The sequence below is a fragment of the Acanthopagrus latus genome, chromosome 18 (genome assembly GCF_904848185.1).
Source record: "Acanthopagrus latus isolate v.2019 chromosome 18, fAcaLat1.1, whole genome shotgun sequence".
NCBI lineage: Eukaryota > Metazoa > Chordata > Actinopteri > Spariformes > Sparidae > Acanthopagrus > Acanthopagrus latus.
This window is the reverse complement of record NC_051056.1, coordinates 12,816,676-12,829,954: the sequence shown is the minus strand read 5'-3', so window position 1 is coordinate 12,829,954 and position 13,279 is coordinate 12,816,676. Positions and strand designations below refer to the sequence as shown.

The following is a 13,279-nucleotide window of genomic DNA, read 5'->3' as shown; positions in this document are numbered from 1 at the left end:
TATCTAATCCTGTACTCACAACAACCTCCAACTGGATCCAAAGTGGAAACTCTGGCAAGATCCACAAAGCCAGACTTCGCTGACATTAAACACGGATGACAACACAACAGTTGCAGTTCACATAGTTAACAATGTACCTTTTAATCACTTTTTACTTCATGCAGTGTTTGTGTGGGGAAACATCCTGCAACAGCAAGTTTGTGGTCTGTAAATTCATGTCCATTCCGTTTTATTTCATTCTATGTGTGAAAGAGGTCTTTGCAGTATGCAGTATGAGCCTTTTCCTCCTCCTCCTCCTCCTCCTCCTCCTCCTCCTGTCTCTTTATAAGTGCACTAATCTGTTAAATCAGCTGCTGTAGCTGACTTGCAAACATGCAAACATCTGTTTGCTGTGGGCATACATGTTTTTACTTGCAAACGCACTGGGACACTTTTAGATTGAAGTTGGGAATACCAAGTTGGAAATATCGATGTTTAGCTTGCAGTGGATTGCAGCACGAATACTCTCTCCCAGTACAGTTTTAGTGAAAAACAAGTTTTCTGGGACTGCTGTTTACTTTCTTTAAACACTGCAATGGGAAACATCTCTCATCATTGCTGCAAACTGAATTTTGAAAAAAGAATATTGCAAATATTCTTAAATGTTGTCCAAGGTTTTTCTTTGGTGATTAATGAAACCCCACTATAAAGAATCTGAAGCAACTCCGGCAGTGAATCTGTACATTCACACAGACACACTCACACGAGCACACACACGCAGACTCATTTACTTTCAAATATCAGAGATGCAAGCGTGCTTTTACACTCTGAAGCACATTCGGCTGTAAGTCCTCTGATCAAAATCAAAGACTCACACCATGTGCACCGTGCACACACACTCCGCAGTGTGTTGTTTGTGTGCCCCCAATGCCTCCTGCCTGTGTTAGTGTGTGTGTGTGGGTGTGTGTGTGTGTGTGTGTGCCCCAGCTGTCTCACAGAGCTCCCTGTTGTTTGGCCTGCCGAGGCAGACGGAGCCAACGCTGTAAACTCTGTGGATCGATGCTCGTTTGGAGGATTTCTCTGTTTAATTCCACCTCAGTCAGCAGCACTGCATCTTCCTCTGTGTGTGTGTGTGTGTGTGTGTGTGTGTGTGTGTGTGTGTGCGCGTGTGTGCGCATGTGTCTGCACACAAGTATGTGTCCTTGTGGGTGCAAATTTGTATCTCTATCTTCATATTGAGTTGTCTGTGTGGGCATGTGCAGAGGAATGCTGCAGGAGGTCTTGGTGTGTGTGGAAGCTAAACTGTATGTGTGTACTATGTGTTTCTCCTACAGATACACACACACACACACACACACACACACACACACACACACACACACACACACACACACACACAAAGAGCTAGGAGTGTTGCAGCGGTGGCTAAAGACCCACACCATCAGTCTGTCTCACACCTCCCCCTTGCTTTCATTATACTTACAACGTTATTACTTGCACACACCAACATCAGCATATTGATTTATCTTCCACACTACCTGCTTTCATTTAATATGCTAACACACAAGCACACACACACACACACACACACACCCTCTTCATGCTTGCACACGCAAACACACTCAGCAGACAGGTAAATGAATGCATGATAGCACACAGACATATAAAGACACCATAGCCGCCCACATTAACACACTCATCTGCACCATCACAGGGGGACCGCCCACCCCAGCAAATCTAAACACAAGCTGTTAGCTTTTTCTCCTCACCACTTGCCTCCCCCCTCCCTCCCCTTCCTCCCATTGTCACATCAGGGATTTCCAGTGTTCCCAACACGTTGCCGCCATCACGGCCCCGCAGATGTCATTTAGCTGCAGACACACCTCTTCATTTCTCCATCCGTCCCCTCCGCCTCTCGTGGGACACGGAGGAGGGACAGAACAGGGAGCAGTGAGTGCATGTGTGTGTGTGTGTCTGTCTGTGTTTGTGTGTGCATGTGTGCGTGGCTATAGAGGGGGGAAGGGAGCCGGGCAGGTTAATGAATTAATAATTAGGATTGACATTGCGTCTGCAGTGGGTTTCCCCCAAACTATGTCCACCACTCTCTCTCCCTCCCTCTCCGGTCATCTGTGCATCCTCTGAACTCTCTTTGTCATCTTCAGCCCTCCTCCCTCCCTGCCCCCCTCCTCTCCTTGCGTAACCCCCCTCTCTCTACCTGTCTCGCTTTGGGCCTCGCCTCTCTAACCTTCTCCTCCCCTTGCCTTCAAACACACGCCAGGCTCTTTTGTTCTGCCCACATTCTCACTGTTGTTTCCATGCATCTCTCTCTTCTCCTTAATTCCTCTCCTCTCCGCTGATCTCTTTTCAGCTAACTCCCCTCTTCTAATGTGCTATTGATCACTGGAGATCACTGAGGCCCTCAATCCATGCAGAAGTTATATTACAGCACAGCAACGCTATCCATTACAAGGGCTGTATTCAAGCTTCCTGAGGAAAATTGTAAAATTTTGGCAGCAGCCACCTCAGAGCCATATGTGAAATTGTGTACTGCTGCTGCTTCTGTTTATGACCTTGAGGTGCACCAGCAAAAGGAAGAGAACTGCACTCTTTGAAAGACAATACAAACGGTTCGAACCAGCTCTTCTTGGCCTGATTTAACTGTGGTGGTTTTGCACATGGGAGATGAGTGAGACTGGGGTCGAAAAGGAATAAAAAAAATGGCATTGGGCATATGCTGGTACAGTGAAAAGAATGTCCTCTCTGCTCCGTCAAGGGCAGAGTGGACACAGGCTAATTTATGGTATGTGCTGGCAGATAATGTGAACTGCCTTTCTGACAGTAACGCCAAGAAATGTAACATTTCGTTTTCGCTTACTGCGACCAACTGAGCAAAGATGAGGTGGGGGGGGAGGTCAGAACAGGCTCAGGGCAGACATCAGTTGCTTTCTGACAGCCCAATCAGATATTGTAAACCAAAAAATATAAATAAATAGAAAAATCTGATCCCCAATCCTTTCCCCAGCCTGACAGTGCATGTGGGCTCCAACACATCCACGTACAAAATAAACATAGACACACAATAGATGGAACACTCTATTAATAACAAATTTTTTCAGAAAATGTCATCCAACGCTTAAAGCTGCTCATCTTCATTCTCCAGCCTACATAACTCAGTTAGTGGTATTTCTCGTTTGGGTTGGCTGTAATTACAGTCCTGCCACAAAAGAAGGAGTATTGACAGTCTCTTCCAAGAATGACTAACACCTTTGGAGAAGAGGACCTGACAAAGACCAGCAGGAAAGCATATACGGTAAATACTCTAGTCCAAGGCATTGGGTAAGATCTAGACTTGGTCCATGGGTACTATACGTTGGCTGTTGGCTGCTTCTTCAGGACGGGTGAGATGCACCACTTTGTACATTGTGATATGGTAAAATAACGATTCTTCTTAGTCTGCAGCTGTACCCTGTGTGGCATAAGATGGTACATTAGATAGAGCAGGTAGATATTAAACAGTAATGATGAGCAATAATTGCAGCAGTAGTCTAAGTTTTACTCCTTGATCACCAACATCACAGCTGAACAACAACAAGCAGTTCAAATGATTATATTAAATTAAAGGTTTGTATTGTACATAGAGTTCCAACACACTAAAATGTTACACAAACATCGGAAACTGTTTGATACTAAGTCAGTTTGAGCTCTCTGAGGCTACACAATACTTACACAACATAATTCTAGCAGAAACATGCTTCAGGTGCACATATCAGTTAACTTAGCTTACTTTGAACTTCAGTTGTTTGGGCATGATTAGATTTTTGACCAGAAAGGCACTCAGTAGAGTGCACACCTCCACCAAGGCCCAACAGTTGCCTTTAATGCAATCAAGTTGAATCCAATATCAAATAAAACATATTTAAGCTGCTAAATCCAGATTTTTCTTTGGATCAACATGAAATTATACTCACTCATACATACCAGCCACCTAACCGCATCTGTTTTTTTTTTGTTTTTTTTTTGCAAGGTCCATGCATAATTCCCTGAAAATGTTGGAAAATCTTAAAAGGTTAAAGGAAATGAAAATAAATGCCTAGATGCATCCCTTTATCTCTATCTGCACCAAAAGTTGATGGGGTCAATTCTGGGCCAAGACCCATCCTCCACCCAAGTTTCATGGAAATCTGTTCAATAGTTTTTGTGTTATTCTGCTGACAAACAGACAAATGAACCAACCAACCAAACACAGCAAGAAGATAATTGTTTGTGGTAATGATTATTATATCTTGCAATCTTTAAAAGCACCCTATTGACAGTTTCATGTATCATGTTTTCCAGTGCACGCAAATTCCTGTCAAGACCAAACTAAAGCATGACCAATGATGCATCCAGAGCATGACAGCTGCAGGACTTTAGACCTTGGACGGCATTATTTGACTGTCTGTAAATCATCTGCATGGACCAGTCAGTTCCCAAACTTTTCCCAACATTTGTTCCCAATTCTAGTATGGCAAAATAACTAAATAAATAAATATCTAGTTGAATGAGCCATCCTCTTGAGAACATCCTGGAAGGTCCCTCAGGCATCCCTGGTGATCACTTCACACCCTGTGCTCACTCTTCATCCTCTGGTAAAGTTAAAGCCTCTGCTATTTGAATATGCTCGGTCTGGTCTGTTATATCATCTGTGTTGAGAGAGGAGGACTTGTGTCAACACAACAGCCAGTGCTAATCTTCACTGCAGGCTACAGTGTCTGATATCAACAGGCCCTCGAGACGCGTCCCGTTCACACCGCGCGCTAACCACGGGAGAGTGATGGTGCTCCCGAGCAGTCCGAGGAGCGGAATTACACTCTCCCAGCTGCCAGTCAGACACACAGCGGCTCCACAGAGAGGAGGAGACGGGCAGGACGCCTCCGTTCATCCACCCATTCATCAGTCCGCTTGCTAATCGCTCTCCGCCGCCTGGACCTCCCGCGTGCCCTTACCAGCCTGCGCGGAGGCGCGAGACTACACCACGAGCTTCGGTAGGTTGGCGGCGCGAACAACGGTCGCTCGCGCATACCGGTGAGAGGGGGGCAGCTGGGAAGGAGAGAGAGAGAGACAGAGAGAGGGGAGCCGTCTGTCAGTGTTACTCCCCGGTGTGGATGTAGAGAGACGGCGGGGACTGAGGAGGACCACCGCCGCTAAACTCTCCGATTCAGCCTCAACGCGCTTAACTGGTGAGTGAAGAAACGTTTTTTCTGCCGCACATTTAGGTTCAGCTTTAAAGTGCTATCATTTTTAAGCTAGTGGGGCTGTGTTGGGGCTAGAAATCTCTGTCTAACAGCCAATTAGCGCACTCCATGCTTAACGTTGTATATATCAATTCAATTTATCAGAGGGACGAGCAAAAGCATTTCCCATGGAGGCTTCGTGGAGCTTTCGCATCCTGTTTTTCTTGCTAGTCTGAAACCGAAAATGAACACACAACCCGCAGCCCACTCGCACCGGCAGGCTGTAGGACAGCGGTGTTTGTGGAGCTAATACAGGCTGAAATATATGCACCGTGCGGGGCCGTGGGATTTTATTGAGGTGTGTGTGTTTTTTTCTCTCTCTCCCTCTGTCCCCCGAGAGGTGGAAAAGAGAAAAGCGTCCTTTCGTTTCCGCTTTTAGGAGGACAAGTCGATCTTGAAACGCGACCAAGGTCTATTTTGGAGGAAAAGAAAGACACCGGCCTCAATTGAGTTGAACCGTGTCTCCCAGCCATCCTGTTGTCATGGTTACTGGCTCGAGGAGGCTGGGAGAACATGGCTGTCTCTCTCTCTCTCTCTCTCTCTCTCTCTCTCTCTCTCTCTCTCTCTCTCTCTCACACACACACACACACACACTGGGAGAGACAGTACCCTTGTCTATCTGGTGTTTGTTTATGTCTTTTCAAGTGTATTGGGGGACACTTTGGCAGGCACATAGTAACCTCATTATTTATTTGAAAGGGCATCGCATTTTCCTATCTAGATTTGAAAGCAAATGCAGACTGTAAGCCTCTAGAGATTATATACTGATAACAGATGAGATAGAAATACCAAAAAAAATCCTTAAGATCACTATAAGCCCTACATGGACTACAATAGGCACGGTCGGGGCACCTAAATTGAAGAATAATAAAGAAATGTAATGATTTTTTTTCAGCCACGTAAAACATGTCTCTCCAGGATGTGGGTGGCTTCTTTAAAACAGGTGTTTGATAGCAGCTTATTTTTCCTCCCAAAAGCAAAGTCACTATTATCTTAATTATAGACATTTACATGTCTAGTCTAGAGCCATTGTATTTAATTCTCTTGATACAAGTGAAGCATCTCCTAGCCAAGAGTGCAGCTCTCTCCAATGTAATCATCCTGAACTCAAGGTGTCAGACATCTAGACACGCCGGCAGCAGTAGCTTCAGCTTCAGCTTCAGATCAAACTGTCTACCTCTTCCTCCGGAGCCTCTATCTCATTTTTATCTCTCTAATTACTTTATTGGCACAGTGGCTGATCCAAAATGACAGTACCAAAACCCTTTAGGGTGCAACATTTTAAGAATCCAATGAAAAGCACTTCACACTTTCAAACCATATATCATTTGGGTCGGATTACAGAATTTTCAGAGAGCATGCAGTTTTGCAAATCATTCGGTGCATGTTGTGTGTGCCAGTGTGTGTAAGGAGTGAATTTGCATGACAAAATATAAGGGCCCAGGGAAATAGCCCAAACAAGATAAATCCCTGCATTACTGTGAGTGTGTATTTAGTTGTGAGCATTTACAGTGACACAATGTGAGTGGATGGTTGACCTTGACAGCGTAGAAGTGACATATTGGGGTGATTTGGTGGAGCTGACTGACTGTTAACGCTCCAGTAAGCTGGTGTGGTAGTTGGAGGCTCTGTTGTCATGCTGGTGTTACTTGCAGGCAAGGAAAACACCATGGACTACTTCCAACTCCTTATTCTCCTGTTTCCTGCAGGCTTACAACCAGGAAATGATCTTTCCTCCTCTCTGCATCTGTGCTTGCAAGTAACACAACAGCATTTTTGAAAGGTGACTCTTGACACTGTGCATGTAGGCTGCAGTGCCAGGGCTGCACCCAGCCTGCATATAATGAACAGGGTCAGTAGGTCATTTATAGTATGAGACTGCAGTGTTTTTATCTGATAGACAGAGGGAGAGAGGAGGAGGGGGAGTCCTTAGTATTCAGATCTGATTATCATCCATCAGTGTTCAGCTTTATAAATGAATTTTGATTGCTAATTAGTTCTTGATGAAAAGTATTTAGAGGCTTGTCCTGGTGGTCTTAGTCATTAAGGTGTCCATTATGATATCCTTGGCTAGTTTGTTGTCTTTCATTGTCCTCCCTGTCTCATCTTCGCTGTTGGTTTTCTAGTGAAAAGTAAATAGTGCAAAAAAAATATAACAACTCTGTATTCAGATCTCTTTGTTAGCTGCTAATGAGCTTGATGGCAATGACTGCAGTGAAGCACCAACACTCTGTCCTTCACACCACTTGCCAATACACTGGTGGTGCCTTTCAGCAAGAAACCATCATGGTGGCACACAGCACAAACAATAGAACACCATAACTGTTTATTTGTTTAGAATGATTGCGGGCCGGGAAGCACTACAAACGTAATGAGGTCACACAAGTTAAAAGCGGTCAATTGGCTGCCTGTTCCACTACTTAAACTCAGTGAAAGGTGGTACAGTGATGCTCAGCATCAGTGTCTGTAGGCAGCGCTGTGCAGCTAGATAGATAGATAGATAGATAGATAGATAGATAGATAGATAGATAGATAGATAGATAGATAGATAGATAGATAGATAGATAGAGATTAGGGATCAAGGAGATTAAGCATTTATGCCAAGCATGAGTTTCTACAATATAAAGAGAAGGCTGCAATTTAATCACTTTCAATTGCAGTACTGCAAGTTAAATCATGTTGTGTCGGAAAACCTGACACAATTTTCTTCCCTATTGTCAGGCTCTGTCATTCGTTTAACTCTCAGGGATCCTGGGTAATCCTTTCCACTGTGCCATACACTAAATCACCACCAGTAACATCTGGCCATGGTGAATCTCACTGAACAGGGAAGGTGTAAAGTGCCCAGCTTTAAAGCATAAACATGTCTTAACTTACTAGATTCTAATATTTAAAGATATAAAATGCAATGTTTTGAGATTAAAGTGCCTGAAAACAGCAACTCATTAATCGACCATGAATGTTTCTGCCTGAGTCACATGGATAGATTTCCATATATAATGCTGGCTGTTCAACAATGAAGACAAGAACTACTTAAGTGCTTTGACTGAGAGACCCCCAGTGACAGAAGTTACTACTGCGCATTTAATCGTTGAAGGGTTTAGAATTTAGAAACAGCTAAATGGTGACATGAAATGTTCTGACTTATGTATTTTTTTTACCATTGATGGAGATATTGACATAACTTCTTAATTTCTCCAACTCAGAATTGCAACTTGGGTGCAGGGCTCTGGCCCCTTAAGAATAAAAACAAAGTCAGGTCAGAAATTGTCCTTAATTTACCATAAATTTGCTGTGGTATTATATTTACTAATGGTGTGCATAAGCCTGGAAAAAATGCCACGCACAGTTGCCTATAGCATGTATTTGTTGAATAATTTGTTAGACTTTTGCATTAATAGAATGTTTAGGTTATATTTACGTTATGTTGCAGCTAGCTACAGATAGTGCCTGACTCATCTTTTCGTTATCATCAGTCCTGGTTACAGCCAGCTTACATGTTAGAGAGGATTAAATGAGTCAAGGTGTAATTTATGCCCAAAAACATACACATGTGGGACCATGGGGCTGAAAGCCAAGAAATCTGAAAAGCAGCTGCAACTACTAGGGCTATGCAGGAGCCTACATTGTTTGCACGCAACTTCCTGTGACTGCCTTGCAACTTGCACCATCAGCATTTAGCAATTATGTATCATCGTTTGAAAAACAAAAGACTGAGGTGCTGTGGGCTCTTCACATGGACATGACGAGACACCATCCATTCATGAAGTGTCTCTGTTTTCTATTAAAGAAATTTTGAATTTGAATTATATTTATTGAGGTCTGAATTTGACTTTAGAATTGTGCAAGAACTCTGGGCTGCTTATAATTATCTTGTGAATGAATATTGCATAATATTGATAGTATCATGTGAGATGTAGGAGCTGGCATTTTTTAAGCTTACCAGGGTCAAGAAATCAGGATATCTTGGCCTCTGCTGCATTGATTTTCACTCCTATGTGTTCCTCAGGTTTATGGAAGTTTAATAATGAATGGCAGAAGTAACAGTCTGACATAACAAAGTTATATGTTTAGCTGCTGTGAACAGGTCAAACCAAGTACATTATAAGACTTTAATGGTATTTGACAGAATCAATCAATGTCAAATGTGCACACACAATTTGAATTTGAATCATACGAACTTAAGCATGCAGTGCAGCAGCTGGATGGGATTCCTATTCCAGTTAGACCTGCTCACTCTGGAGAAGTGTTTTCCCTTATTTTTTAACCCTCGAGTCTGATTAGCTCAGGAGTGTTTCTTTGGCATCTTTCTGCGTACCGAGACCAGTCAGCCTTATCATCTGGAGACTCCCAGTGGACTGCGGCTATGTCTCAGGGATCAATAAATTACACCATGGTTCGGTCTTTGTGCACGCATTCTGGTGTGTGTTTGTGTGTGTGCATGTCTGAGTGAGACAGAAAGACAGGCGGGGGAGATAGAGATAGAGAGATAAAAAAGGCACAAGAGACAGAGAAGAGCTATTTAATGGAGACTTGGCCTTTTATCCAACGTCATCCTCACTGGATTGGGGGTTTATATGTGTGGATGGGTATGGGTTTGTGTGTTGTTCACGTGATTGGCAGATGGTCCGATTGCAATTAAAGGAAATTGATAAGGCTTAAGAGCCCCAGTGTTCTGCTGACAAAAGTGGAATGCAGTAAGTCTTTCCTGATAGCCATTGTATACATAGAGACACAAAGACTGACACATGCACACAATCTCACACACACACACCCTTTCTTTATCATTGGCCATGTTTCTCCATCCATCTATGTGGGGTGTCTAAGAGCACATCAGCTCCCTCCTCAGCAGGGGGATTCACAGCGCTGCTCTTTTCCATGTCTCTTTTTTCTGCTGGCTAAGACCCATTTACCTCAATTATTGCAAAATGAGAGGCTAAGACAGAGAGACGTGAGAACTGAGTTAGACTGTGAGATAGCAGAAAACATAATGTAGAACAGATGAAGAAGAGAGTGAGAGAAAAACAGGACACACTGGAGACAGAGAGAGAGAGAGAGAGAGAGAGAGAGGGAGGCTGAGAATTCCCACTTTGTGTGTCTGGTTTCATAACTGTTCACTGTTTCCATTTATGGAGATGTGTCACTGTTTTGTTTGCATGTGTGTGTGTTCGAATGTGTGTTAATACGTGCAAATGCATCTTTGTGTTAGCACATTTATGGATGCAAATCGTGCCTGTTTGCATATGCCTAGTACATGTGTGTGAGCATAAGCTCACAAATAGACTCGGATTTAAATGTGTTTCAGATCTTCAGTACCTGAGGATTATTTGAGCTCATACTAATCACTAACTATTACAGAAAGTAAGCACACATCGATCTGCTGATGATTTAGTTGTTAAAATCTGTCAGATTTATTACTTTGTGCCTTTTCACTGTGTCATAATACAGTTAATAAATCATATCCATACTGTGAGGTGTTTGAAGTTTGTGCAGATGGAATCCACTACAACAGACTGCCTTGTGACTAATAGATAATGCAAACCATTCCCGTGCTTACACTCACAAAAAAGACTGAGTGAGTAGACCAATCACTGATCATGTATTCAAAAAGAATTTGTTGTGGGATCAGTCAGAGCGTCCTCTGAGATCATCACACTTTTAACAGCAGTCAGAGTGAGAAGGTTTAGAGGATGCTTGCAGAGACAGACGGTGCTTGGACGTGAAAAAACACATAAGCACTGATGTTACACTGTATTTTTAAACCCACATACTGCTTGTATTTCTCAGAGCGACAGGAGACAGTTTTCACTTATTCAAACTGTAATATGATGAGGATGATGATAGTGTGATCCAAGATGTTTGTGAGCTTATTCTTGGCTCCAACAATAGCATTTGCCACAGGGATTTACAGAATGACGTCCTGAGGAAGGAAAAGGTCTGTCGCAATTAAGATGCAAGATTGAAATAAGGGAGCAATTTGTCTGACTTTCTCGCATAATTTTGCTCATCTTTTTACAGCTGTGATGAAACATTTAGTCGGCCTATGGTGTCCTAGTGCTCAGGGGCTAAGCCAAAGCACTTGCAACATCATAGATACAACTTTGGCTAACATCCTAGGCTGCTGCAAATCTTTCCTCTGTACCATGATCCTGGTTTTGATATCATGATGAAGCAGAAATGCTAGAAAATTCCCCCGAGACAGCCACAGAGGTTGGCAGGATTAAGTTGGTACATTTCAGCCTAACTAGGTCCATACCTGCGTCTGCATGCCATCAGAAAAGATTTGAATCCCAGTAAATATTTTACTGCAGTTGTCCCTGCTGTGCATGATTCAGCAGGGCACAGATCTAATGTGGACAAGGACTGTGTCTGTGTAAGACTGACAGAGTGCTTCCTGGCTACGCTCTGCATAAAATATCCCTATAAAAACATCTCCTTTACCAGCACAGGTTTGTTCCTACTAAAATGTGCATCATGTGGTTAACTTGATTGATGTCATATGGAAATAAATTGTAACAATTACTAGATACATATTGGCTTTATTTACCTTTTCTCTTGGATTATTAAAGAGTTTTTTGTTATTGTGAACAAAAATTGTCTCCCGAAATTGTGTCACAGAAAAAGCCAACTGAAGGAAATATTTAATAATGTGCTTTGGCCATAATTCAAATCTGTTTTCCTTTCTAAGAAAGTTCATTCATGACCTTGGAGAACATTTGGCAAAGCATCCTTATCCATTGTTAGCTGCTCGGAGCTTTCAATCACATCACACAATCCACCCCAGCAGTCCACAGAGCAGTTTGTCCAGTTGTCATCAAATTGTCCATTAAAAAAATGTATAGATGGAAGGAAAGAACATTTTTGACCTTGAAAATTCGACTGAAAGCACCATAGCAGCTACTGAAGATATCCTTTTAATATCAAAATGTTTATTTCACCAATATCCCAACCCATTGAATTAATTGTTGCAACTACCATACAGTATCAATTCATTCAATTGTTTTTATCAATTATTTGATTAATCCTAGTTTATAAAATCAGTGAAATAGTGAAAATACCCAAGCAAATGTCAAGCAAAGCAGATGTCTTCAAATTGTTTTCTTGTCTAACCCACAAAACCCCCCAAATAATATTTAGTTGTATAAAACCAAAAAAAGAGAGTAAATCTGCCAGATCTGAGAAGCTGGCTGGTTATGCTTGACAAATATCAAGAGATAAGTGATTGTTGATTAATCAGCTAATCGCTTCAAAACTAATCATATCCTTAACACACTGCATCAGATTGTATCTTAAAAAAGGATTAATTTCAGTTTTTACACTCCCAAAAGACCATATTTTTCATAAAATGAATGATTTATCAGCCAGCATTAATTGAAACATAACTAGCTCTGCCGAACCATAATTAAGAGCTGCTCATTAGCATTTGCCCTTGAGCCTGAGTGAGGGTAGAGGAAGGCCTGTTGTATAGAGCCCTGCTCAGCCAGCAGTGCAACTGTGAGAAACAGTAGACCATTAGGATACATGTACAAATCTCAGGTTACTTTCATGCGTTAACACAAAGCGCAGTCACAGCAGGGATGGAAACAGATAGTCAGTTATTCAGCTGTGAAATCTCCACATAGACAGAGCGGATGAGCTTGCAGGATGATTTTGACAGGGATCTGTTGAGCTTTATTACACAAATCTCTCCCTGTGTGGCTGGCTGCCTGTCTGCCTGTATTCCTCTGCTTTCTGCTTTACCTTTTCCTGTCCTCCTTTCAGAGCTGTTTTGGGATCATCTGGTGCAGAGGACAACGTGTTCCAGACATATGCATCCCCCTCTATCTCTCTTGAACATGCACATTAACACCTAGTAACACACCAAAACACACATAATACACAGCTGTTCTTTTGTTAAAGGTGACCTCTGTGACTCACAATTAAGACTGGAAATGATCAAGTGACTGTATCAGCTATAGTTTTTGATAGTTATCACTGCCTCCTCCTCATCCGCACTCGGTACTTAATTTCATGCTGATTTTCCTCTT

At 42.5% G+C, this 13,279-nt stretch overlaps 1 protein-coding gene across 2 annotated transcripts in view; it reads left to right on the top strand.

Moving 5' to 3' along the window:
* The first annotated feature begins 4,666 nt into the window (after positions 1-4,666).
* Positions 4,667-13,279, top strand: part of psd2 (pleckstrin and Sec7 domain containing 2) — a 36,521-nt gene continuing 27,908 nt past the window's right edge. The window contains exon 1 of one of the 2 annotated variants that reach the window (XM_037077391.1): positions 4,667-5,198. The gene's annotated coding sequence lies outside the window, so the exon portion shown is untranslated. The remainder of the gene's footprint in view (positions 5,199-13,279) is intronic. The other variant, XM_037077390.1, reaches the window with a different exon arrangement.